Here is a 27,578-nt window from a genome sequence, read left to right as displayed (position 1 = left end):
TTGCAACCATTAGAGGTATTAGGGCACGTTGCCCGGTGCAAATTCTGGTGCAAATTCTAGTTCCAAAAGTACCCTCCAACAAATCTTCAATTCGAACTGAGACTGACATCAAACTAAATACATTTCAATACGTGAAGCAAGTTTGGCCCCAAAAGGAAGACAGAGAATGTTTAAGTTCAAAACTGTAAAGGTTTATTTGAATATTTGCAAAGTTACCAATGCAAATCATCAGTATTAATTGTAATTCAATAGCCAATACATATATGCCTTAGTGAAAATATGCAAAGCAATTCAAAATCATAAGAGTAAAGATAAACCGTTATAAGGTTGTTTCAAGTAAAATAGAACAAAAAAAAAATATATATATATATATATATACATATATATGTATATATATATATATATATATATAAGGTTAGAGTAATGCAAAAAAATAATAGAGAACTTTGGGTACTTCCCCAGTTTGGAGGGAGAGCAGCTCCAGTAAGGAGCACCCTAAAACACCAGCAACATACTAGATTTGCTCACCTCAAATGTCTGTTTATCTAGCAAAGTTTTGAAGCATAGGATCAGCACAGTACTATCCACACCAAGCTAGATAGGGAGAAAGTGAGAAAGTATTTATATATATATATATATATATATATATATATATATATATATATATATACACACACACACACACACATATATATGGACATATAGCCTGCTAGCAGTTGCCAGTAGGTAGTTATAGTTAGGACTTAGTTTCCATAGAAAGCACAATTTTGTTTTGCCAATAACCTTGACGTCGATTGACAAATCTTCACGAAATATTCAAAACGTATACTTCTGTCAGTTCAGCTGATGTCTTGAAAGTTTTGGGGTGATCTAGGATGTGGGGGCCAGGAAAAAAGTGGTCCCAAAATTCAACTTCCCCATGCATTTTCCCATTGCAATTTTGAATATGACTACAGCCCGAACCGCTGAAAGGAAGCTAGGTATTGGTCCAGAAAGCATGCATTTTGGATTTGGTGTAAATCTGTTTAATAGTTTTTGAGGTATTAGAGTTTTAAAAATATAGATATCTAGGGACACGGATCCTCTGCGGATCCAACTGTTCCAATACTGATATCTGATTGGCTGCCAAGACTTCAATAGGGAAGTTTTGGAAGTCATTTTTGGACTGAGCTTCAGCTCCCACAAATAAAGTTAAAAAAACTAGAAAAGTGGTCAGGCTACGGTCACCCTGAACCCCTAGCCTTGGTGTAGAGGTTGCTCACGGACCACAACTGGGCAAAAAAACAATAAAAAAAAAAATCTTGGAAACATCCATGGATGGATCAGTGTTTTTAAAAGGACGGTCTCCTGACCTTTTCTTTTATTTTGTACCCTGGTGGGCCGAGGCCCGGGGGCATTGGGGCTTAAAAAAGGATGGAGGCATATGTCCCCCCCCCCCAAAGGGCTTTTATTAGCCCTGGGACCACCACCTCCCAGGGGCTAAAGTAAACATTCGAGGGGGGCAGCGCTGCCCCCTCGTGGAGCCATACACGGCTGTAGGAACCACAACCCCCTAGGATCGGCTACTGCTATGTCCCAGGGCGCCTATCCCCCGGGACATACCTGTTTGCTCTGACTTAGCGGGAGCTTTGTCAAAGCAAATACTTCGGTTACAGTTATATACTCGCTTACAGACACTCACACACCCATTCACAGACCCAGTCAGTCACTCACACACCCACTCAGACATTTACACACCAACTCACAGACTCACACACTCACTCACAGACCCACTCAGAGTCTTACGCACCCACTCACAGACCCACTCAGACACTAACGCACCCACTCACAGACCCATTCAGAGACTCATGCATGCACTCACAGACCAACTTAGATATATACCCACTCACAGACCCTCTCAGACATTCACACACCCACTCACAGACCATACTCACACTCTCACACACCCACTCACAGATCAACATAGACACTCACACACCCACTCACATAGACACTCTTATACCCTGTGGCACCCTCTCATACCTACATTCACACCCACATAGACCCTCTCACACTCACTCTCACACATAGACAGACACTCTCACACCTAAACTCACACCCAGAGAAACAGGCCCTGCAGCCAACCCTAGCCATGCATGGCCGTACTCAGCAGTGATTGGATTAACGTAGAGTAATTGAAACTATTTTATGGTAAAGAAAACATATAAATTCTCTGAAAAAAACACAGGTTACAGGGACGTTATAGTTAGCAGTAGAATTAAAGAAAACATAGAAATTCACTTAAAAAGAAACAAAGGTTACAGGGACATTTTATTTAGGTTCTGAATTTACTTGCACAAACCATAGAAATTCAGCAGTTATAGTTAGAGTTATTTCAAGTAACTATAACTCCCATCCTAAAGTAAATATAACTTCCGCCCTCGCCATTCACTGCTAATTATCCCGGATATTACAGCACTCATGACAGTTTTTATAATGTCAATCAAATATCAGTGAAACTTTTGCAGTCAAACTTTAAAAGAAAAAATTGTGCATGATAGGTCCCTATGACCAACCCCTTATAGTCACCTAACCCCACGTCACTCATGTGAAAGAGGTCGGTTTAGAAGCTGAAAACCCTGCACCACCTGCATGGCGGCTTACAGATCGATGCAACGCGGCTGTGGAAACAACAAACAACATCCGGTAACGAACCCCACCAGGGCTAAAAAACGATTTTTAACACAAAAATCTTGGAAAAATCTGTGGATGGATCAGTGTTTTTTTTTCAGAGTTTTTTTTTTTTTTTTTTAAAGAACGGTCTCCAGACCATTTCTTTTCTTTTGTACCCTGGTGTGCAGAGGTCTGGGGCATTGAGGCTTAAAAACGTATGGAGGCACACAGGCTCCCCCTCATAGAGCTTTTATGAGCCCTAGGACCTCCACCTCCCAAGGGCTAAAGCAAACATTGGAGGGGGCAGTGCTGCCCCCTCGTGGAGCCATACACGGCTGTAGGAACCACAACCCCTTAGGGTCTGCTCCTGCTATATCTCAGGGTGCCTATCCCCGGGACATACTTGTTTGCTCTGACTTTGTGGGAGCTTTGACAGCTCCCACCCAGTCAGAGCAAATACTGTGGTTACAGTTATAGACTGACTTACAGTCACTCACACACCCATTCACAGACCCAGTCAGTCACTCACACACCCACTCACAGACCCACTCAGACATTTACACACCCACTCACAGACTCACAGACTCACACACTCACTCACAGACCCACTCAGAGACTTACGCACCCACTAACAGACCCACTCAGACACTAACGCACCCACTCACAGACCCACTCAGAGACTCATGCATGCACTCACAGACCAACTTAGATATTCATATACCTACTCACAGACCCTCTCAGACATTCACACACCCACTCACAGACCTACTCACACTCTCACACACCCACTCACAGATCCACATAGACACTCACACACCCACTCACAGAGACACTCTTATACCCTGAGGCACCCTCTCATACCTACATTCACACCCACATAGACCCTCTCACACTCACTCTCACACATAGAAAGACACTCTCACACCTAAACTCACACCCAGAGAAACAGGCCCTGCAGCCAACCCTAGCCATGCATGGCCGTACTCAGCAGTGATTGATTTAACGTAGAGTAATTGAAACTATTTTATGGTAAAGAAAACATATAAATTCTCTGAAAAAAACACAGGTTACAGGGACGTTATAGTTGGCAGTAGAATTTAAAAAAACATAGAAATTCACTTAAAAAGAACAAAGGTTACAGGGACATTTTATTTAGGTTCTGAATTTACTTGCACAAACCATAGAAATTCAGCAGTTAGAGTTATTTTAAGTAACTATAACTCCCGTCCTAAAGTAAATATAACTTGCGCCCTCGCCATTCATTGCTAATTATCCCAGATATTACAGCACTCATAACAACTTTTATAATGTCAATAAAATATCAATGAATATTTTGCAGTCAAAGTTGAAAAGAAAAAATTGTGCATGGCAGGTCCCTATGACCAACTCCCTATAATCACCTAACCCCACGTCACTCATGTGTAAGAGGTCGGCTTCACGGCTGAAATTCCTGCACCACCTGCATCGCGGCTGAAAGATCGACGCAACGCGGCTGGGGAAACAACACACAATACCCGGTAACGGAGGCTGATACCGATGCAAACCCCACGCAGCGCAGTTTTGTGATAACGTGCGACCCGATTTTCAACGCAACATTGCTGGGCGCGGAAAAGCAACACAAAACCTGCCTGGACCCGGGGTGCCTGTCCGGATTGACGCATCGCTCTCTTGTGGGAGAAAAGAAACGACCCACGCAGACCTAACCGGAGGGGAACGACACACAATCTCTCTTGTGAGTGAGAAATCAACGCATCGCTGGCCTTTTCCACCGCACACTCGCCTGTGCTGTGTTATTTTGACGGTACCAAGGTACTTTCTGTGCTAACAATGTTCTCACTGTATTCTAAAGGATTAAGGGGGTCATTCTGACTCCCGCCGGGAGCGGTAACCGCTGGCCCGGCGGGAGCCGCCAGAATACCGCTGCGCGGTCAGAAGACCGCCGCGGTTATTCTGAGTTTCCCGCTGGGCTGGCGGGCGACCGCCAAAAGGCCGCCCGCCCGCCCAGCGGGAAACCCCTTCCCACGAGGATGCCGGCTCCGAATGAAGCCGGCGGAGTGGGAAGGGTGCGACGGGTGCAGTTGCACCCGTCGCGGTTTTCAGTGTCTGCATGGCAGACACTGAAAACCTTTGTGGGGCCCAGTTACGGGGGCCCCTGCAGTGCCCATGCCATTTGCATGGGCACTGCAGGGGCCCCCAGGGGCCCCACGACACGCCTTACCGCCATCCTGTTCCTAGCGGCCAAGACCGCCAGGAACAGGATGGCGGTAAGGGGGTCGGAATCCCCATGGCGGCGCAGCAAGCTGCGCCGCCATGGCGGATTCCGGAGGGCAGCGGGAAACCGGCGGTACACCGCCGGTTTTCCGTTTCTGACCGCGGCTGTACCGCCACGGTCAGAATGCCCAAGGGAGCACCGCCAGCCTGTTGGCGGTGCTCCCGCGGTCCTCGGCCCTGGCGGTCCATGACCGCCAGGGTCGGAATGACCCCCTTATTCTTTTAAAAATCCATATCTTGACCTGTATATGTTGGATTTTTGTTGTTTTGTTTAGATAAATATTACCTATTTCTCTAAACCTGTGTTGTGTCATTTTGTGGTGTTTTCTCTGAGTTACTGTGTGTGTTGGTACAAATACTTCACACATTGCTTCTGAAGTTAAGCCTGCCTGCTCGTGCCAAGCTACCAAGGGGGTGAGCGAGGGGTTAACTGAGGGTGATTCTCCTTCACCCTGACTAGAGTGAGGGTCCTTGCTTGGGCAGGGGTAACTAAGGGCCAGATGTAGGAAAAAGCCAAATTGCGACTTGCAAAGTGCGAGTCCATGCGACTCGCAATTTGCACCTCGCAAATTGGTATGCAGTACGGTGTCTCAGACACCGACTGCAACTCGCTATGGGGTCGCAATGACCCACCTCATTAATATTAATGAGGTGGGTCGCAAATTGCGGCCCCATAGCGAGTATAGACACTCGCAAACATGGAGGCCTGCTGTAGTCTGCAGACCTCCGTGTTCGTGACTGCTTTAAATAAAGCAGTTTTTTTTTTTTTAAGTGTAGCCCGTTTTCCTTAAAGGAAAACGAGCTGCACTTAAAAAAAAAAACGAAACCTTTAGTTTCGGGTTTTTTTCAGGGCAGGGAGTGGTCCCTGAGACCACTCCCTGCCCTGAAAAAATATTTGTGGGTCCATTCACAAAGTGGAAGGGGTCCCATGGGGACCCCTTCCAATTTGCGAGTGGGTTACCATCCACTTGAAGTGGATGGTAACTGCGATACGATTTGCGACCACGTACGCTGTCACAAATGGTATTGCATACCACTCAGACTCGCAAATAGGAAGGGAACACCCCTTCCTATTTGCGAGTCGGAAATGCATTTTGCGAGTCGGTTCCGACTCGCAAAATGCATTTCTGCATAGCAAAGAGGCATTTGCGCCTCGCAAACAGCGATTTTCGCCGTTTGCGAGGCGCAAATCCTTTGCTACATCTGGCCTTAACTGCTAAACAAAGGCCCCATTTCTAACACTACTGAACAAATGTATACCAACTAACAAAAAGCACAACCTGCGGAACAAAATCCAGCTTTCTACCAAATTTGTTGTAATTCCATCCAGCAGGTCCGGGCTGTAGTTGTGTTGAAAACTCCTATGAAAATTAACATGGGAGATGCACTTTTTGACCCCCTCTTTTTCTCATCCCCCGCTTGATGGATCACCTGAAACTTTCCATGTGCAACAAGAATCTCCGGCACACTTTTTTTTGGAAAATTGCAAGGAGATTTGTCTGCAAGGCAAGTCAGAAAAAATATTTTCCTACGGAAACATGGTACTAAATATAATTACAACTACCTACTGCGAATGCATAGGTAACATATATAATACATGTATATATATATATATATATAGATGTAAAACAAGATTACACCAAGGAAAGGCAGAGCATTCAGTGGGTTAAAAATTTGGTTTATTGGCCTAAATAGACAAGTTTCGGCAGCATCACCTTTCTCAATGTTTGTATAGCTCAATGATATCAGTTACAGATCTTTAAAGGCAGCTTGGTTCTCACCTATTGGATGAGACATCAAATAGGGACTGTCAGAGCTACATGAATAGTTTACAGAATCTGCCACCATCATTGCCTGTAGACTTCAACATTAATTACATTGCCCGTGATGTTATAATCACTTCAGTAGGTATCCCTCCACATTGGTTTAGGGCAATTATTTATCATACTTTTTGATGCCTCAAATACCAATCACTTTTTACCACACACCAGGCATCACTTCAAATTACAAATCATAAATCCATATCCATTGTTTAGCCGCACATTACGCTTCATTCGCCACCTACCCGAGGCCAATCGTCTTCGTGATACCAGCGCCCATCCATTATTGTAATGACCCAAACTAGTTGGCAGGTGTGACTCCATGCTCGGTTTGTGGCGGTTCTATCAGACTGTAGTAAACACCCTGATACAAATTGCAACTTGAGCTGTCGAACTCTTTGACAAGGGGTGCCTTCGTCATGCAAGTGGTATCGCATGCTTAATTTGCAAAACAAGATTCCACCAAGGGAAAGCGGAGCACTCAGCGGGTTTGGAAATTGATTTATTGGCCCAAAAAGACGTGTTTTGACATCATTGTGTCTGTTTGGGCCAATAACTCAAACAAGAGAATCCACGAGGGGAACAGGAAGATATTGGCGGTGAGGCAGAAGAGGAGAAAGACAAGAAGGTGGAAAAGAGGAAAAAGAATCAGATACAACGAAGGACACGAACAAGAGGGAGCATGAAATTGAACAAATAATGGATACCAAAGACTTAGAAATGGTTGGAGATAGATAAGGATTGATCACAATGATTAAGCTGGATGAACAAGGAAACAAATCACACACAGGAACAGTTGATGATTTGATCAATCTTTTGGGTGCAGGAGTGAGTTGTATGAAACTAAAGTCAACTTTTTATCCAATCCTGCCACCTGGCAATTAGATTGACCTCCATAAAGCAGTAGTAGCAGATTTGTACAGAACAAAAATGAAAAGAATAAAAGATAATTTATCAGAACAAGAGAGGGAAGCTCTGAATGCATTACAAACTGACAAAATGATTGAAATAAAACCCATAGATAAGGGTGACAACATTGTGATTTTAAACAAAAGTGATTATATTAAAGAAGCAAATCAGACAACACTTGCTATGCACAATTGAAAAACAATCCAATGGAATTACAGAAGAAGGAATTTTGTGAGAAACTGGTCAAATTAGTGAAACATCATCTTATTGATTTAGAAGAAATAAAGTATGACTGTGGAGAATTGCCATTATAGCAACAATATACTTTCTACCAACAAAACACAAAAAACAAACCAAAAAGCTGCACCTGGTAGACCAATAATTTCTGGCAAAGGGTCACTTTTTGAACCAATCTCCAACTAAGTGGATTACTTTCTGACTACCCTTGTAAGAAACTTAAGCTCCCACTTGGAAGTTACAGGAGACCTCCTTTAACATCTACAGGAAATGCCATGGCAGATCAACTACAAATTAATAACAATAGATGTAACATCTTTATATATAAGCATTGAAAGCAGTGTTGGGATAATGGTGTGTGAACATTTCCTAAAGAGGAGGAACATTCATTTTTATCAGCATAACCTCATGCTATTAGACATGCTTACAATGTGCCTAAGGACATTGTTTTGCTCAACAAAGAGATGTACCAGCAAATCAGAGGGACCTCAAACCTTTCTCTGCATCCACCAGCTATGCAAATCTAACAATGGGATGGTGGGAGGAATGTATTCCATGGGCTCCAGAAAATTATATAGGTGTGTAAGATCCTAATGTGCCTAAGGATTATGGACAATTTGTTCATAATATGGGATAGAACTGCAGAGGAGTTTGAGAAATATCACACCATCCTAAACAACAGCACAGCTAATCTGAAGTTCACATATGAATTGAGTGATACAAGAGTGATCTTCCTGGACACAGGAATTTACATCAGTGAGGGGATGATACAAACAGCCTTACACAAGAAAGCTACAGCCGCTGATGCCATCTCATTTGCAGAAAGTTTTCATCAGCCGTGTTTAAAGTGGAATATCCCCTATGGAGAATTATCATACATCATGAGAAATTCTTCACAAGAAATTGAACAAGAGAAACATGGCGCCATGATAAAAAGATGATTTCAGACAAGAGGTTACCCCAAACAACTATTAGAGAAAGGCGGGAAAAATAAAATAATGGAGAGAACTCAGATCTTGAAAGAAAGAGAGAAAACCCCAGAAGGCAACAAGATCAGATTGTTCTCAAAACCTTCTCTACGGAATCCAAAACTCTCAAAAACATTTTAAGCAAACACTGAGGGCTAATAATTGATCCAACAATTTCCAGCATTGTGGAGAACCATCTCAAAGTAACGTTCAGGAGTTCAAGCAACTAAAAGAACAAATTGATCCACCGTGTGGGCCCAATTCACAAAGGTCAACTTAGACGTTTGGTCTAAACTTAGACCAAACCTCTAAGATTATGCCTGTTGGAATTCACAAAAGGCATTTACAAATAGTATCTGTAAGTTCACACTCGATGCGTCTCTCTGGTACTGGTCTCGAGTTTGGACCTAAAAATACTGCTCCTAAATGCTTTTTGTGAATTCCCAAAATCATAATCCTAAAAGTTTGGTTTAGGTTTAGACCAAACTTCAAGTTTACCTTTGTGAATCAGGACCTCACTTTGTAAAAAACAAAGGCAATTGGATGGTTTCCGCCAGCTTTTGGAAGTATAAACAGTGTACGGCCTGTAAAATTGCAGTCAACAAACAAGAGTTTGTCACAGCAACTGGGAAGAAGTGGAAGATCAGACAAAATATCATGTGAAAAAACAAATTTGTGATCTATATAATTAAGTGTCTGTGCAGACTTAAACATTTTGGGAGTACAATTCGTGAGTGAATTTTAGAGCAGGTATGAGCAACAGCTAACAAGGATAGGAGTAATGCAGTTGTGAAACATATGGAGCAGTTTTATCAAAGTGATTGGGAACAATTAAGATTTCATGCTATCGATCATGTGGAGAATACTGAATGTGGTAGTAATAGAGAGCGTAAATTAAGACAGAAAGAGTCACATTACATTTGTTTATAATGTACACTCACCCCCAAAGGCTTACATCAAGATTAAGAAATGTACATTCAGCTACAATGAATTATGAAAAAAGCCCAGTCGTGCACTCAATACCTGCCATCAGACAAGAGGATGACAAATGACAAGAGAAGTTGAATCCACAAAAGTAGTCAAATTTGATGATTCTGCATGTGTAAATACCTTTAAAATGGGAATCCCATGTCAGTAATCAGAAAGAGATGCCTTACAACAGGATAATTGTTGCAAAGACCACTTGAGGTTCAATGAGGATGGAAGTAATAGGAAGGTTGTGATCCCGTGGGAACAAAATTTCAAGTACCATAAATAACTGAGGGGTTTCAGCGAATAAAATGATGATTGTTGCAACCCCCTAAAGGGATCAAAAAGACAAAGAAAGAAAGGAACAAAAGATCAAGCAATATTATGGATACAGTGAACAAGACATATGCAAGTGGTATCACAAACTAAATGGCCAAAATGATAAATGAATAATGGCATGGAATACCTTAGAGCAGACAGCGTGCATCAAGGCATGAATTATCCTGGTGCTTTAATTCACCAACAAACGAGATTTATTACTGATAACACTTGGAGGTAATATAGGCAACCAGGAGCCTGAACTTTGTGGAATGTGGAAAACAGGCAGGTAATTAAGCCTGGGCATAGAACTCCGCCGGCGGAGGTTGCAGAGTTTAGGCACTTTGCATTATGCGGAGTAGCATGGAGTTACCAAATTCCGCCGTCTGGCATGGAGAAGAGTTTGTTTTGGCACTCTCTCGTGAGCACGATGATACTCCTGGCCCGCTAGCGTGCTCACGCAAGAGTTTGTGTTCGCTCACGCTGCTTCCAGCTGCACCGGAGGCCAAAACAGGGCCACTCAGGTGAGCAAACTCACTACTGAATTAGATTTTCTACTCCAGAGCCACTGAATCTAATCAAAAAGAGATTTTCTTCTCTAATGAACCCTGCAATTTGTTTTTCTGATTGAGAAGCCTTATATTTTTTTCAAACAGGAAGGAAGTGTGTCAGAGACTCCAACTTCCTGTTCCTGTCCAGCAGTCTCCTCCCAGTGCTTTGTCTATCTCCCGGTTACCTTTTACTTGAATTTCGAGGTGGAAGGATCTCTCTCTTTGTCTTCTGGATATACTTTTGGATTTAAGTACTTTGTTTTTGTTGAATCACACAAGTAAGTTCACAAACAATTGTACGAGGGTGTTGTTTGTTTCCTTGGGCATGGACTAGTATTTCTTTGTACTTGAATTAGATTTTTAAATGTTATAGTGGTGGGTGGCCTGAAGTTTTAGTATAGGCCTAATTTTTATCTTGTATCTAATTGATTTTTCACCTTTTGTAAATAAAAATTATTGCACAGCTCAGTACCTTTTCTACATGTTTGTAGCATGTGCAATATCATTTTAGTAGATGGCCCAGATTTCCAAAGGGCCATTTACCCAGTAGGCCCAGTATTAGTAATCATAAGTGCATGAAATAAATGTTTCAGTGGTATATGTTTTTAAAACTTAATTTCGGGCAGGGATGACAATGAATGAAAGTTAAAATGCTGGGTATTTTTTTGCATTTCATTTTGTTTGCAAAAAGTGTATATGTTGTGGGGTAATATTTGATGGCATAGGAGGATTTTGCTTGGTAGCCATTTTGTGAATGTTACGCCAGTGTCCTTTTGCTATAGGCTTGCATGTGTTCTTTGTTTGCCATGCCTCCTTGCTCCTTGTTGTTGTTCGATCATGTGGTTGGCAGCCATTGTGTGCATTCAGCCAGTGTCCCTTTGCCATAGGCTTGCATGTGTTCTTTGTTTGCATATGCCTCCTTGTGCATTACTGTTGATGTTTGATCATGTGGTTGGCAGACATTGTATGCATGCAGCCAGTGTCCATTTGCCATAGGCTTGCATGTGTTCTTTGTTTGCCATGCCTCCTTGCCCCTTGCTGTTGTTGTTTGACCATGTAGCTGGCAGCCATTTTGTCCATCCAGCCAGTTTCTTTGTTTGCCATGCCTCCTTGCTCCTTGTTGTTGCTTGAACATGTGGTTGGCTGGCAGCCAGGTTAACCTTCCAGCCAGTGACTCTTGTCATAGGCTTGCATGTGTTCTTTGCACCACAAGCCTCCTTGTTTGCAGTTGTTCTTTGGCCATGTGTCTGGTGACCATTTTGTGCATGAAGCCAGTGTCCTGTTGCCATAGGCTTGCATGTATTCTTCTTTGTTCTCCTTGCTCCTTGATGTGGTTGTTTGACCATGTGGCTGGCTGGCAGCCATTTTGTCCACGACCCAGCCAGTGCCCCTACCCACAGGCTTGTTCTCCATGCCTCCTCCTTGTTTCTTGATGTTGTTGTTTGACCATGTTGCTGGCTGACAGCCATTTTGTACAGGCAGCCAGTGTATCATTGACATTGGCTTACAAACCTTGTTAATTATTGATCATTTGTTTTTTAAGTTTCTATTTTTTCTATTTTATTTTTGTATTTTAATTTGTATGCCATTTTTTATTTTATTTAAATTTCTTTTTTATTTTAATTTTTATATTTTTGTAATTTTGGTAACTTTTTTTTTAAATGTTATCTTTTTCATTTCCTTTTTTAAAAATTTTATATTGTCTTTTTTTTTATTTGTTTTTAATAATTTATTTTTATTATTTGATTTTTTTAACTCTGCATTTTGTCTTGATCTATCCATCCATATCCATCCACCCCTCCCTCATCCATCCACCAAAGATGCATCACTGCACTACAACATTCAGTTTCTTCAGGTGTAATCCCATCTCCTCCAGGACACCCTGGCTGCGGAGCAATGCAGACAAATCAACAGAATAATTCATTATGTTAATGATTATTCCATTTCCCCTGGACCATCTTGCCGCCATAGGTTATTTAAAAGATTATTCTATTTATCCATGCACCTCTCACTGACTACCCCTGGTGTCTTTACTAAAACAGATGGAAATAAAGCAAAGAGCTAGATCTGCCTGTTGTGCTGTCTGATTTGAACTATTTCTTTTATGATGTGGTGGTGTGATTTGCCTTTACAATGTTTGAATAATTAGGTACCCTACTGCAGTGGTTCCCGACCTTTTGATTTCTGTGGACCCCCACTTTAATGGAACCCAGGGACCCCCACTGAATCATCATTGGAATCCAGGGACCCCCGTCTGAGTCATTACTGGAAGCTGGGGACCTAATTTGTCAATATTTGTTAATATTTTTTAATTTTCAAAGCTCTTGCGGACCCCCTGAGAAGGCTTCGCGGACCCCCAGGGGTCCCCAGACCTCTGGTTGGCAACCACTGCCCCACTGCACTAAGGCCCATATTTATACTTTTTGTGCGCCACATTTGCGTCACTTTTTGACTCAAAAGCGGCGCAAACTTACAAAATATAATTGTATCTTGTAAGTTTGTGCCGCTTTCGCATCAAAAAATGATGCAAATGCAAAGCTAAAAAAGTATAAATATGGGCCTACGACTGCATTTCTCTGTACTATTTCAACATGCAACAATACTACGTTTCATAACTACAAGACCCCAAACATCCCGAAGTACTGCCAAAGAGAAGGCCCTACAGTTACTTCGGTCCACCTGCACCAAACTCTTTTGCTTGTGCATCTTGGTGCCACTGCCAACCTAGAGCTTAAGATGGCCCCAAAGAAAATTGTTCCCAAGAAAGTGGCCATCGAGAAGAAGCAGCTTTCTGCCAGTGGCGTGCCAACCACAACCTTTTTCAGGAGACATGTGCCTGTCACACCGACTACTGGAATCGAACCTGGGAGCAGCACTCCCTCATCAACAGCACCACCGTAGCACAAGCCCAAGACCATGTCTGTCAGTGAGGCTGCCACTGCACTCATGGCAACACCAATGAGCAGTGATGTTGAATTGGATTCTTCCCTTTCGCAAAGTATTACCCAGTCATTTCAGGAAAGAGAGCAAAGTGGACTGCAGCCACAGCCAGATCTTCCGGAAGCTGGAGCAGAACAGGGGTCAAGATTTCTGCTGAGTAAGAACCTCTTCTTTTAGAATCAATGGCTCCCAGATCTCCAGCAAGAAAAAGAAAGGGTACTCCTCCACCATTTTCTCCAAGCACCACTTCTGATGATGATGATGGTAGGGACATAGAGTGGACCCCAGCAGAGTATGGGAGACGGCAGGAGAGGCAAGGGAAAATAAAAGTTCCAGAAAGCCTTAGAATCATGGAAGGGGATGATAAGGAGGATGATGATGACGAGCCAGTCATTGTGGAAGCTGGCACAGAGGAGTCTAACATTACTATCCAACCTGCTCTGGTGGGTGTGTTCAGTGCAGCTGGTGCAGTTGTCACAGTGAGAAGGACCAGTCTCTCGCCTCAAAACAGGGAGAGATTGACCATGATCAAAATGAACAAGCATTTTGTACCACCTGATTACACCATTCCTGAAGCACCAGAGGAAGAAGAGAATAATTGGTCAAAATCAAGATTGTTAGCTGACCAACTTATATATATATGCTAGTGTGACATTATTTTTGTGTTGGATTTATGCTGCCCCACCATTTTATAGTCACATATATAAGCTCGGATTGGAGTTGGACCCGTCAGGACATAGGAGACAATGCCTGCCTCCCTCACATCCTGTTGCCTATGCTATTCTTTTACATCACCAAGCAAGGTTGACCTAGAAAACCATTGATTAAAAGACTGCCAGTGCCAATGCCTAATTCCAATGTGTGGATACCATCAAAGAGGAGATATTTTGTTCAAACACCATGCTTGGATTGAAAGAGGTAATTACTATATAATTATTGCACCAATGCGGGGTGATATATTGATTGATCATGACTTAGTAAGTGATGATTGATGTATGTGGTGGCTGACAGTGAGGGAGGGAGTGCAACATAATTGTAAACTTGGTTCTGATTAATTGAAATGTTTGGGGATAGATAAATTAACATTTTGTTTCCTGAAAGTGATTGGCCTTTCAAACTTAATGATATTTACCTGCAGAGTCCATTCCTTTTTCTTAGTTCCTCAGAACAAACCAGCCACTTTAGTTGCCAAACACAAATCTGCACAAAAAATACTCAATTTCTGTGGAATGTTCTGTGGAACATTTATCTATTTGTTCTTCAACAGCAGTGTACTTCACAGGTTTACCTTGCTCAGTTTGGAACTGGACTTTACTCAGAATCTGGAGGAGGAAGATGCAAAGACTCAAGGCGGGACTACCTCAACAGCTAGCAGAGAGAAAGTTAGTGGCTTCAAAGAGAACCCATGATGATGGCGAAGGCTCTGAAGCCTAGTACTCACTCAGCTCTGTGAACTGGAGAAAAAGGCGCTGATTTGGAAATGTATGTGTTTGCTGTATTGCTAGCTCAAACATGAAGCTCATCTTATGTTCTTCCTCTGCCTCTGAGTCTTCTTTGTATACTCCTGACTCCTTGTGAAGCTTACCTTACTTTCTTTTGTTCTTTTCCTTTAATCTATAATACAGCTACTGATTTTTTTAATGCACAGGCATTCTCCTAATCCTCTCCTGCATAAACAAATCTTAGGGAAAACTTAAAACTCCACCTTACGTACTGGACAGGTTCAGACAGGATCAGAGTGATGGACATTCCAAGAAGAATGGAGATGCATCACCCAATTTGGCAATACAGCATCATTTTCCTTTTAACAATCATAATTTTCAGAACTGGATGGGTTATATTCAATCTTCCATTTAAAAAAAAAACTAGAAGACATAACACTTAGGATATTCTATCTGGGGTCTCTCTGGGGCACAAGGAGTGTTTGCTGTGCATTTAACTGAACTGTGTTTTATTTACTTATCCTTTTGTTTCCTTCCTCAAAAGATTGAAGATGGTGTGCTACTCAGCCCCCCAATTAATATTGCTGTTGTTTCTTTTGTGTAGTGTTTGCCTTTGTCACACCTTTCCCCAACTCCCCTTTCCCATCCCTGCATTGAGCCTCTAACCCTCTTCCCGTGGGCTGTGTGATTTATTCAGGTGTGATTAAATTTTACACCATAAATGAATCACACACTTGGTGGGGTAGATGTGGTAAAAGTGATAGCAGATCACTGCATGACCTTAACTTTCTATTACCTGAGCAATATTGAACACTGGCCCCATCACCATCATCACCCATGTTACTTGTGTGTGTTCCGTAAATGTTTAACCTTGTCCAACCACTCTAGTCTGAGCCCACTTCTCCTGATTCCATGATTTAATTTCCTAAGTTTAGTTTTGTAGCTCCCCACCATTGCTCAGAAGAAATTGATATTGCTAGATTTTTTGATCAGATCAGGTTTCTTTGCTGTGTGTCAAATACTGTCATTGAGGTAGTCTGGTCTCAGTCTTCCTAAAGCTTTGATAATATGATGATGACCCACTAATTCTCTGTTTTCTATCAATCGAGTCAACAGTGATGGATAACATTTTGATTAATCCTATAGTTGGAGTTCACATAGGTGTGAGTGGCACCTTCAGTGAAGTTCTGTCTTTCCTGTTAACTCCTGATCCTGCTACATTCTAATACCTACCTACCAGCCCCCTAAGATGCCATATTAGGAAAATCCCTGCAGTACAAAGACTCCTTCACTTCATCTATTTAGATAAGAGATTTTTGGACTGAAGTTGACTGGTTTAGTTAGTAATTGACTCCTACTGAAGAAGATGTTGTCTTACTTGTCTATGTGTATCTAGATTTTTGTAGCCAAAATAGGCAATTCCCTAGTGGTCAATATAGTTGCAGAGGGCACTAGAGCGGGGGTATAAGTTAATGAGATACACTTTTTTAGCAGATTTAAAAAACAGGCTACTCTAAAAGACAGCAGTGCAAACTAAAACACCAAAATAACATTTGAGGCATACATCAAGTAAAATAAATTGTCGCCTTTATTTTGAACAAGTACAAAAACCCACCCTTTCCACCCACAACAAGCTCACTCCTTCCCCCAGACAAAGAAATAGCCCGTCTCCAAAAAGTCCAATGAAAAGTCCAATCCCCACCCTCTCTACCAACAACAAGTGTCCCTCCCAACAAAACAAAAAAAGAGTCAGAAGAGGGGGTTTTCGACACAGGTCAGGAGATCTTTGAAGCTTGCCTCCATGTGTGCCATCTAGTGGTTCAGGCACACAAGGTGTTGGAGGATGCGGTGCTGGAAAATGCAGTCAGAGCGCAATGGAGGGAAGCCGCGGTGGAACGCAGACAGACTTATGCCAGCTGGCGGCTGTGATGGTGGTGCCGCTGGGAGGCTAGAGGCCTTAGTGGCCGGTTGGAAGACATAGGGCTGGCACCGGCTGCCACTTCTGCCTCAGCCTCATCCTCCTCCTCCTTAATGGCCAGCAGCCACTGATATTCTTTCCGGATGCCCTCCAGCCTCTTCAGCCGCAGCTGGGCTGCAATCTCCTGGTGAGTTGGATTATGTGCACCAGGAGTAGCCATAGCAAGAAAGAGAAAGGAAAATTACAAATTAGAAACTTTTTCAGAAAGTAGTGTGGAACAGTAGCAGTAAATTGCTGGTCCCTTAGGGTCATTGGAATTTGCTGTGGCTGATTACGAAGAGTCACAAGGCCATTACCCACACATGCCCCACTGTAGTTGACAGATGTCAAAAGGGTAACATTTGAACTGGCATGCATCAATTATGGAAGCCATGAAATATTAAAAAAATTAAACATTAATGTGGTGCATGCAAAAAACTTTTTTTTTTTGGGGTGGCCGGAACAGAACTATGGAAAGAATAAAGAACTGAAGTACTAGGAGGTGATGAGTGAGCACTGGGGTGGAAGTGAAACCCACCTTAAGTTTGCAATGCTTTAAAACTTTGCAAACGCTGCATTAACTGAAGCAGATGCACACATTGCACATAAAAGACTATTGCACACTGCCACGCTGCAGTTACGTCATAGTAGCATTGGTGATTAATGGGGAGGTATGTTGGGTGGAAGGATACATATCTGACTTGCTTTAACTACAGTGAGTTAAGGGAGAAGACAGAACATTAAAATACCCCCACTTTGAACCAGAGCTTTGATAACCCTGCAAACCAAGCAAAATAGGTGAACAGCAGACACATCCCTCTCCACAACACCTTCCTTATTTTTTAATCCAAGCAATTATACATTCATCTATTCATTCGTCTATTCTATTCACCCTACTTTGATACCCACCATTTGATTGACACTTGCACACTGTCGTCCACTCTTTCACTATTCCAATGCAGACATCTATATTTATCAACCCGTCCAGCCATGCACTCACCTCTCCAGTATCCATCTTTTCAAAAACCCTGCATTCATCTGTCCATCCATTTACCCACGTATCGTTTGTTACCATCCACGTACCCATTCCTTGCCCAAGCATCAACTTTTACCCATCACCCACTGAGGCATCCTTTCACCTCTTTCACACCGTTAATCTATCTTCACCCACCCATGCATCTCTGAGTCCTATCATTCACCTACTTGTTTTTTCCTTTCACACACACATCCTTTCACTCATGTACCATTTCAGCCATTCTTTCGTTTAGCTGTCCATCCTTTGTTTTGCCATCAATTCATCATTTGTAGTGTTCATTCACTATGAGCTTTTGTCTGCTGATTTCCAGAGAGCCAAGGCCATTACAAACTCAATCCCTGCTGCAGCTGCTAAACCAGGGGCTTCAAAAGCAACGCCCTTGCAGTGAGTATATTAGTAATTGTCAATGAGCAAGAGCTATATGAATTCCCAGCGCCTGTCCCTGCTGCCGCCGGTTCTCCCCCTCTGACCGCTACCATGTCCAGCGCACTGGTGGTGCCGCTAGCTCCGGCACTGGTGGTCGGTGCAGCTTGAAAAAATGTTATGCAATTTAGTTCCAACAAAATAAATGCAACCACAATAGATCATTACAGTTCTATCTTCCTCAATCATTCACTTTAGGAATTTTGTTGGTTGTTAGAATAGCAAGGTAGGCAAATCAACCATAAACGTTTCATAAATTATAGGGCAGAGCTAAGTCCCTGAAGTGCAATAAAGGGGTGGAATACTTTGGTTAATGCAGGAGAACGTATGGTGAGGACTTGGTTGGCAAATGCAATGACATGAGCAAGGCAAAGAAAACCTTCACAAATATACATTGAAAAGCTGACTTGGGCATGCAATCTTGTTGGTGGAGTACCTGTCCTAACAATCTGTCCTGCTAGTATTAAGTACCAGTCCACAAGATATATGAGGGGGAAAAGAAAAAAGCTAAGCTTAGTAACAAAGCAGAAGACAACTAGTACAGACAGGAGGAAGTCAGTTACAGATGACGTAAAAAAAGATAAATGCAGGGATAACAAGAATTTAACAAAGCTTACATAGAACAAAAATAAATACAAAAAAGGTAGACAGGCACAGTAAAACTAACAGAAAACATATATCAAATGAGGAGAGGTGAAAAATATCATAATAATATAACAGGAAGACTTACTGGGGCCAGCAGACTGCCAGCATCCACACTGATGGTGGCGCTGGCACCCTCGTCTCCTCCCGGATCTGCCGATGATGTTTCCCTTTTTCTTCTTCTTGGGTTTTGAGGTGAGAAATAAACAAAGATAAAAGAAACAAGATTAGTGGTACACTTAATCCTCCCAAAAATATTTTTTTGAAACGCAGAGGCAAGCACAGTAACGTTGTAGTTTTCTAAATCAGTTTGCCTACTATGATGGACTCAACTCGAACTGACCTATTACTTTTACTTTCCTAATTCCTACACCTAAGCCCTACTCCAAAATTTCCTAAACAGTGAGCTATGTTTACAAAGTTTTTTGCAAGCCTTCTTGCAGCGCTGCCTTCTTGCAACAAATATGGAGCATTCCTGTCCCTTTCCCCTGCGTTGGAGTACAATGGGCCGCCATGAGCCAATGCAGGGACACCTGCACCATGCTGCAAGGGTGCCTGCAGTGAAAGGATATTTTTTGTGCAGGAAGAGACACCTTCCTGCAAAAAACAATCATAAGGGGAGTTTTCCTTTTTTCTATGTGTGCTGCTGATTTCAGCACACATAGAAAAAGGAAAACATGAGGAGAAATAAAGGTATTTCTCCTCGTTGCATCCCCCTTACCCCTGGGGAGGTGTAGACTATTGACGCATTGCCACGTTTACAAAACCTTGTAATTCTGGGAACGTGTCAAATTCCATGGATGTTACGTAGGGACACCCATCATGACACTAAGGACAAGTCTCTCTGTCGCAGGGTAAGTCAACGCAGTGACTTGTGTTGTGTTGACTCAGTCCACAATTATAAGGACATAAAGAGCCACATGGGGTGTCTTTACGTGGCCTTGTAAATATGGCCCTGCAGCGCACGCTACCAGACCATCACTAAGCATGTCTTCGGGAAGTGCAAAGGGCCTTGTAAATGAATACTGCCCTACATTTACAACTATGTACCACTAACAGTGCACTCATATTGCAAATAATGATCTTTGCTTCTCAACCACCTTTGATGGAGCAACTCACTTTCCTTTTTTTTCAATATATAGATACACACATACTGTGATGATACCATACTACTCATTCACCAGGAGATTGCAATTGGGAGGGACTGGATAAGTCACATAAACAAAGGCACAGAGAAGGGAATGCTAACTCACTGATATTACTTATTACTACTACCACTCTCTTATTCTTCTTGGTGGTGACAGGAGGAGTTTCTGTCTGCATGCCTGCTTAAATAATCAGCCCAAATGTGCGCTAACAAGTACAATTAGGAAGCACAACTGCTGACTTACCTTGCTACCTCAAACTTCATCTTATAATAAATAACCGTAACCTTAACTTTGCAGTCAGCACTGCAATTAGAAAACAAATAGCTTTGTGGAACAACACACACAACAATAAATAACCATTACTCACCAAGCCTGACACCTCAAAGCACAGCGGGTTGAGCAGGTCCTGTTCCCTGTCGGCTATGTCCACCCAACGGTGCGTCAACTATTGCTGGGTGCACTGGCCCCAAGTGCGGCGACAAACCAAATGAGCACCCTCCCCCAGAGCAGTTGACGATACTGAAGTGTGTAATCACTCCCAGGCCTGCTGCCAGCATGGAGGGGAGGTGGTTCTGCACAAAAAATACTAGTGCTGCCACCTCCTCGCTAAAGATAGCCTGACGCTGTACCCTTTGATGGTGCTGCCACCCACAAGGTAGGCAGCTGCTCCTGCGCCCCTGCTATGGTGCTAGATGGGGTAAAGAAGAGAAGAAAACAAGAAGGGAAGGAAGAAAAAAAATTAGGGGAAAATTAAAAAATAAATGCAAAAGTCATGAAAAAAATTAAAAAGCGTAAAAATACAGATTCAGAAAAAGAGACAGTAATGAAATAAATAAAAAAGTGGGTGTAGGAAGTTGGCTCTGTATATGCTATTTCAAAGTAAGAAATAGTGTGCACAGAGTCCAAGGGTTCCCCTTAGAGGTAAGATAATGTCAAAATAAGATAATTCTAATGTTCTATTTTGTGGTAGTGTGGTCGAGCAGTAGGCTTATCAGAGGGTAGTGTTAAGCATTTGTTGTACACACACAGGCAATAAATGAGGAACACACACTCAAAGACTTACTCCAGGCCAATAGGTTTTTACATTTAAAAATATATTTTCTTAGTTTATTTTAAGAACCACAGGTCCAAAATTTACAATTAATACTTTAAATGTAAGGTACTTCACTGAGATACTTTAGAAAGTTTGAATGAAAACAATATCATGTCCAGTCTTTGTAAAAATGGCAATAAGCTATTTTCAAAGTGGACACAGTGCAAAAATCAACATTTCCTGGGGGAGGTAAGTAAAGGTTAGATTAGGAGGTAAGTAAAACACTTACAAGTCCCAGTCCTGGGGCATAGGCAGCCCACCGTTGGGGGTTCAAGGCAACCCCAAAGTTACCACACCAGCAGCTCAGGGCCGGTCAGGTGCAGAGGTCACAGAGGTGCCCAAAACACATAGGTGCCTATGGAGAACAGGGGTGCTCTGGTTCCAGTCTGCCAGCACGTAAGTACCTGCGTCCTTGGGGGGCAGACCACGGGGGTTTTGTAGAGCACTGGGGGGGACACAAGTAGGCACACAAAACACACCCTGAGTGGCACCGGGGCAGCCAGGTGCAGTGTGTAAAGCAGGCATCGGGTTTTGTATAGGTTTCAATGGAGGGACCCGGGGGTCACTCTAGCGGTGCAGGCAGGCACAGGGGGGCTTCTCTGGACTGCCACCACCTGGGCAAGGCAGAGGGTCGCCTGGGGGTCACTCCTGCGTCAAAGTTCGGTTCCTTCAGGTCCTGGGGGCTGCGGGTGCAGTGTTGGTTCCAGACGTCGGGTCCCTTGTTACAGGCAGTCGTGGTCAGGGGGAGCCTCTGGGTTCTCTCTGCAGGCGTCGCTGTGGGGGCTCAGGTGGGTCGTTTCTGGTTACTCACGGGCTCGCAGTCGCCGGGGAGTCCTCCCTGAGGTGTTAGTTTTCTGCAGGTCGAGCCAGGGGCGTCGGGTGCAGAGTGTAGAGTCTCACGCTTCCGGCAGGAAACGTGAAGTCCTTGGAAGTTGCTTCTTTGTTGCAAAGAAGTAGCTGGTTTTGAACAGGGCTGCTGTTCACAGGAATTTCTTGGTCCTGTAGTCCAGGGAGGTCCTCTGAGGCTTCAGAGGTCGCTGGTCCCTGTCGGATGCGTCTCTGGAGCAGGTTTTCGGAGTTGGAGACAGGCCGGTAGGGCTGGGGCCAAATCAGTTGTCGTCTTCCTCCTTCTCTACAGGCTTGTAGGTCAGCAGTCCTTCTTCTTTCTTCAGGTTGCAGGAGTCTGATTTCCTGGGATCTGGGGAGCCCCTAAATACTGAATTTAGCAGAGTGTCTTGGTCTGGGAGGGCAGTAGCTAATGGCTACTGTGCTTGAAGGTGGCTACACCCTCTTTGTTCCTCCTCCCTGAGTGGAGGGGGGCACATCCCTATTCCTATTGGGGGGATCCTCCAAACTCTTGATGGAGGATTTCTCAAGGCAGGGGTCACCTAAACTCAGGACACCTTAGGGGCTGTCCTGACTGGTGGGTGACTCCTCCTTGTTGTTCTCATTCTCTCCTCCAGCCTTGCCGCCAAAAGTGATGGCAGTGGCCGGAGGGGCGGGCATCTCCACTAGCTGGGATGTCCTGGGGCGCTGTAACAAAAGGGGTGAGCCTTTGAGGCTCACCGCAAGGTGTTACAGTTCCTGCAGGGGGAGGTGAGAAGCACCTCCACCCAATAAAGGCTTTGTTCCTGGCCACAGAGTGACAAAGGCACTCTCCCCATGTGGCCAGCAACATGTCTGGTGTGTGGCAGGCTGGCAGGAACTGGTCAGCCTACACTAGAAGTCCGGTATGTATTCAGGGGGCATCTCTAAGATGCCCTCTGGGTGTATTTTACAATAAATTGCACACTGGCATCAGTGTGGATTTATTGTGCTGAGAAGTTTGATACCACACTTCCCAGTTTTCAGTGTAGCCATTATGGAACTGTGGAGTTCGTGTTTGACAAACTCCCAGACCATATACTCTTATGGCAACCCTGCACTTACAATGTCTAAGGTTTTGCTTAGACACTGTAGGGGCATAGTGCTCATGCACATTTGCCCTCACCTGTGGTATAGTGCACCCTGCCTTAGGGCTGTAAGGTCTGCTAGAGGGGTGACTTACCTATGCCATAGGCAGTGTGAGGTTGGCATGGCACTCTGAGGGGAGTGCCATGTCGACTTAGTCAATTTCTCCCCACCAGCACACACAAGCTGTGAAGCAGTGTGCATGTGCTGAGTGAGGGGTCCCTAGGGGGGCATAAGACATGCTGCAGCCCTTAGAGACCTTCCCTGGCATCAGGGCCCTTGGTAACAGGGGTACCAGTTACAAGGGACTTACCTGAGTTCCAGGGTTGTGCCAATTGTGGAGACAAAGGTACAGTTTGGGGAAAGAACACTGGCGCTGGGGCCTGGTTAGCAGGGTCCCAGCACACCTTCAAATCATAACTTAGCATCAGCAAAGGTAAAATGTTATGGTGTAACCATGCCAAGGAGGCATTTCCTTACAGAGGGGTAGATTAATTTGGAGGGTGGAAGATTACAAAGATGTATAGAGATGAAAAGATCAGGCCCATTACGATAAACAGTGAAAAACAAGATGGCCACGCCCTTGCGAACCGTGTGGTGCAGTTTGTGCGTGATTTTCAATGCAAGTACGTACTTCACGTTGCATTTGCCATCAAGCGCAATGCAAACGGGCTTCACAGGAAACTCCGCTGGCACGCAGAACCCCACATAGCGCACCAGGGTTTTCTAACCACTTCACAGACTTCTGCGTAGCGCAACTCCATGCACTTCGCCCAGGCCTACATATAATGTAAAGCAAATATGAGAAGGACAGGGGCGACCAGAAGCCTAAAACTGTAATAAGCATGTAATACAGGCAGATGATTAAGTGACATTCTGTGAATGAAAATATGGTCAATGAAAAAGGCGGCCCAACACCTGAACTGTGATGGACATGATAGAACTTCACACATTGTTGAACCATTATGAATAATGTGAAAATTAAAAAACATATTATATAATCAAGTGAAAAATGTTGTCTTTTAGATATGGGTGGGATAGAACTATGAAACTGTGAAGCTTGTGTGTATGAGATAAAAGATATTTCCTAACATAAAATGCACATTGTCACCACATCAACCATAATGAACTGCATTGGATACTTGAATGCGACGCAAGTGTGATGAACACTAGATGTTATGCAAAACAGCTGTTTTATATATATATATATATATATATATATATATATATATGTATATATATGTATTTGTTTCACTAAAAAATCTACAAAAACAAAGGTTACAGGGACGTTATAGTTATGTTGATTTTACACTCACAAAACCAAAGCATAGAAATTCAACAGTTATAGTTATACTATAAACTATAACTTGTGCCCTAAAGTAACTGTAACTCAACCTCCCACATGCACAGTTTTCTCATCAATAATAATTTTATTGCAAATGTTGCAGTTATGCTATGAATGATGTCGTAGAAGAAGTCAATACTGATATAATAAGTGAGGTACTTGGCAGTGCATGGCAAGGGTGTGCGTTATAGTTGACTTAGGGCAAAAGTTATAGTTTCTTGAGACAAGTATAACTATAACTGTTGAATTTCAGTGGTTTTGTGCGTGTAAAATCTGAACCTAACTATAATGTTGATGTAACCTTTGGTGTTTCAGTGAATTTATACGTTTTTTAAAAATTCTGTTTCCTAACTATAACCTCCCTGTAACTTTTGTTTATTCCAGTGAATTTCTAGTATTTTATAAAGTTAAGTAATATTTAATTAGCTTACGTTGATCTAAACCCACTGTGCACAGCCAAAGGCTGTGCATGGCGGGCCGTGCAGCCAACCCCCCACAGGTGCCCAACCCCATGCAATGCATGGCCTTCGGCCGAGTGCAGAGGTGGGTCGGCTGCAGGCCCTGCACCCACCCCTGCAGGCACCTATTCCCAGCATGGAGGCCCCTCCAGCCCCAGCTGCCTACCCTTAGGAGCCAGCCATTTTTCAGTTTTTAGGTGGGTGCCTAAGGTGCTTTCCTGGGGCACCCACACTTATGGGGATTGTTGGGGGAGCCCCAAGCCCTCTGCTGCTCTATTTGACTCACCAGTCAGCACCATACCCCAGTCGGAGCAGCATTTTTTAACAACTTCTACGAGAAAGATACGAGATTATGGAGAGGAGTCCACGCTGCCTCCTACCCAAAATAATAGCGTACATTGATCCCCAGCTCCTTGCCCATCTCGGAGTTCATATTTATTTTAAGAAAATGGCAGCCACCATTTTGGTGTTTTTCCCGTGACCCAGGAGGAGTACAGCAGGATCACAGAAAAAAAATCTTTTTTTGAAAAATGTTGGCCCGGGTTCTGGTTATCCCACACAGCACACATCAAAATTTAACGGTCTGTAAATTAACTATGCAAATATTTCACACTATATCAAAATTAAGAAAGCACAAATTAAGCAAACTTTTTATTGCTGAAGTGCAGTGTAAACAAATATTTGACTATGATCAAAACAAATCAATACATTAGGTGATACCACTTCCCCACATTATCTTTTGTGTGCTGTAAGTTTTACAGGTAAAACTGTATGTGCAAATGTAAAGGTAATTTCAATTGAAAATGTCCTGTCTGATTTGTAATGGCAGTGTGTTACCACACCATGCATACACCAATTTATACCACTCTTCTACACCACTACACACTATTCCACTCCAATCTACACCACTCCACTCTATACCACTCCATTATATCCTGCTCCATTCTGCGACACTGCACTTTATGACACTTCATGACACTCCACTCTATGCTACTTCACTCTAGGCCAATCCACTCTATTGTATGACACTACATGACACTCTACAACACTCCACTCTATGACATTTCACTCTACTCAAATCCACTCTCCTACACTCCACTCAATGAAACTTAATGCCTCTCTACACCACTCTACTCTACAACACTCCATGCCATTTTACCCCACTTTACGCCACTCTATGCTTCACCACTCCACTCTATGATACTTTACTACACTCAATGCTACGCCACTCCATTCTACTTCACTCTAAGCCACTCTACTTTATGCCACTCTATGAGACTTTATTCCAGTCTATGTTATGCCACTCTACACACTCTACTGTAGGTCCTCCACTCTATGCCACCCCACTCTACTCCACTCTATGACACTCCACTCTACAACACTCCTCTCCACGCTGTGCCACTCCACTCTCCAGCATTTTATGCCACTTCTCTCTAAGGCACTCTACTGCACAATATGCCATTCCACTCTATACCACTCTACACCACTCCACTCAATGACTCTACCCAGCTCTATATTACTCGACCCTACACTTTACAATACTCTATACCACTCCACTATACGCTACTCCACTCTACAGAACTCCACTTTATTCTTGCAGTTTACTCTACTCTCCACCTTTCCACTCTATGCTCCTCCCCTCTGCGTCCCTCCACTTCACTCTATGACAATCCACTCCACTCTGGGACACTCTCTGCAACTCTTTCACCATATATACTTCAACCCCCACTCTATGCCACTCTACTCCATGACACTCTATTCCACTCTTGGTCACTCTACAAATTTCTATCCACTTTATGGCAGTCCACTATACAACACTCTACTGCATTTTATGACCCTCTATAAAACTGTACTCCACTCTACGCCATTCCACTCTGTGCAATGCCCTCTACGCCTCTCCACTTTACTCCACTCTATAACACTCCACTCTACTACACTCGACAACACTGTACTCCACTCAATGCCACTCCACTCTCCGGTACTCCACACCACTCTACTCCACTGTACATCATTCAACTGTACGCCACTCCATGCCACTCTACGCCACTTTATGCCACTCCTCTCTACAACACTCTACTCCACTCTATATCCTTCCACTCTACAGCATCCCACTCTATGACACTCGACTCTATGACATTCCACTCCACAACACTCTGTGCCACTCCACTCTACGACACTATACTTCACTCTACTCCACTTCTACACTCTACACTGCTCCACTGTATGCCACACCACTCTAATGTACACTGCTGTATGACCCTCCCTACCCTTTGCCAATGCTTGTTTGATGTTGTGCTTATGGAATTCTCACAATAGTCCCTCGAACTTAAACATCTTGATATACAAATGTGTTTTTATCCCTTAATATAAAAAAAAAACTACTGAACAGATTTACACAAAATCAAATAAAAAAAATAACACTTTCTGGGCCAAGATCAAGCTTCCTGCC

Source organism: Pleurodeles waltl, chromosome 9, assembly GCF_031143425.1.
Source record: "Pleurodeles waltl isolate 20211129_DDA chromosome 9, aPleWal1.hap1.20221129, whole genome shotgun sequence".
Classification (NCBI taxonomy): Eukaryota; Metazoa; Chordata; class Amphibia; order Caudata; family Salamandridae; genus Pleurodeles; species Pleurodeles waltl.
The sequence above is the reverse complement of the archived record's forward strand: the minus strand, read 5'-3'. Positions refer to the sequence as shown.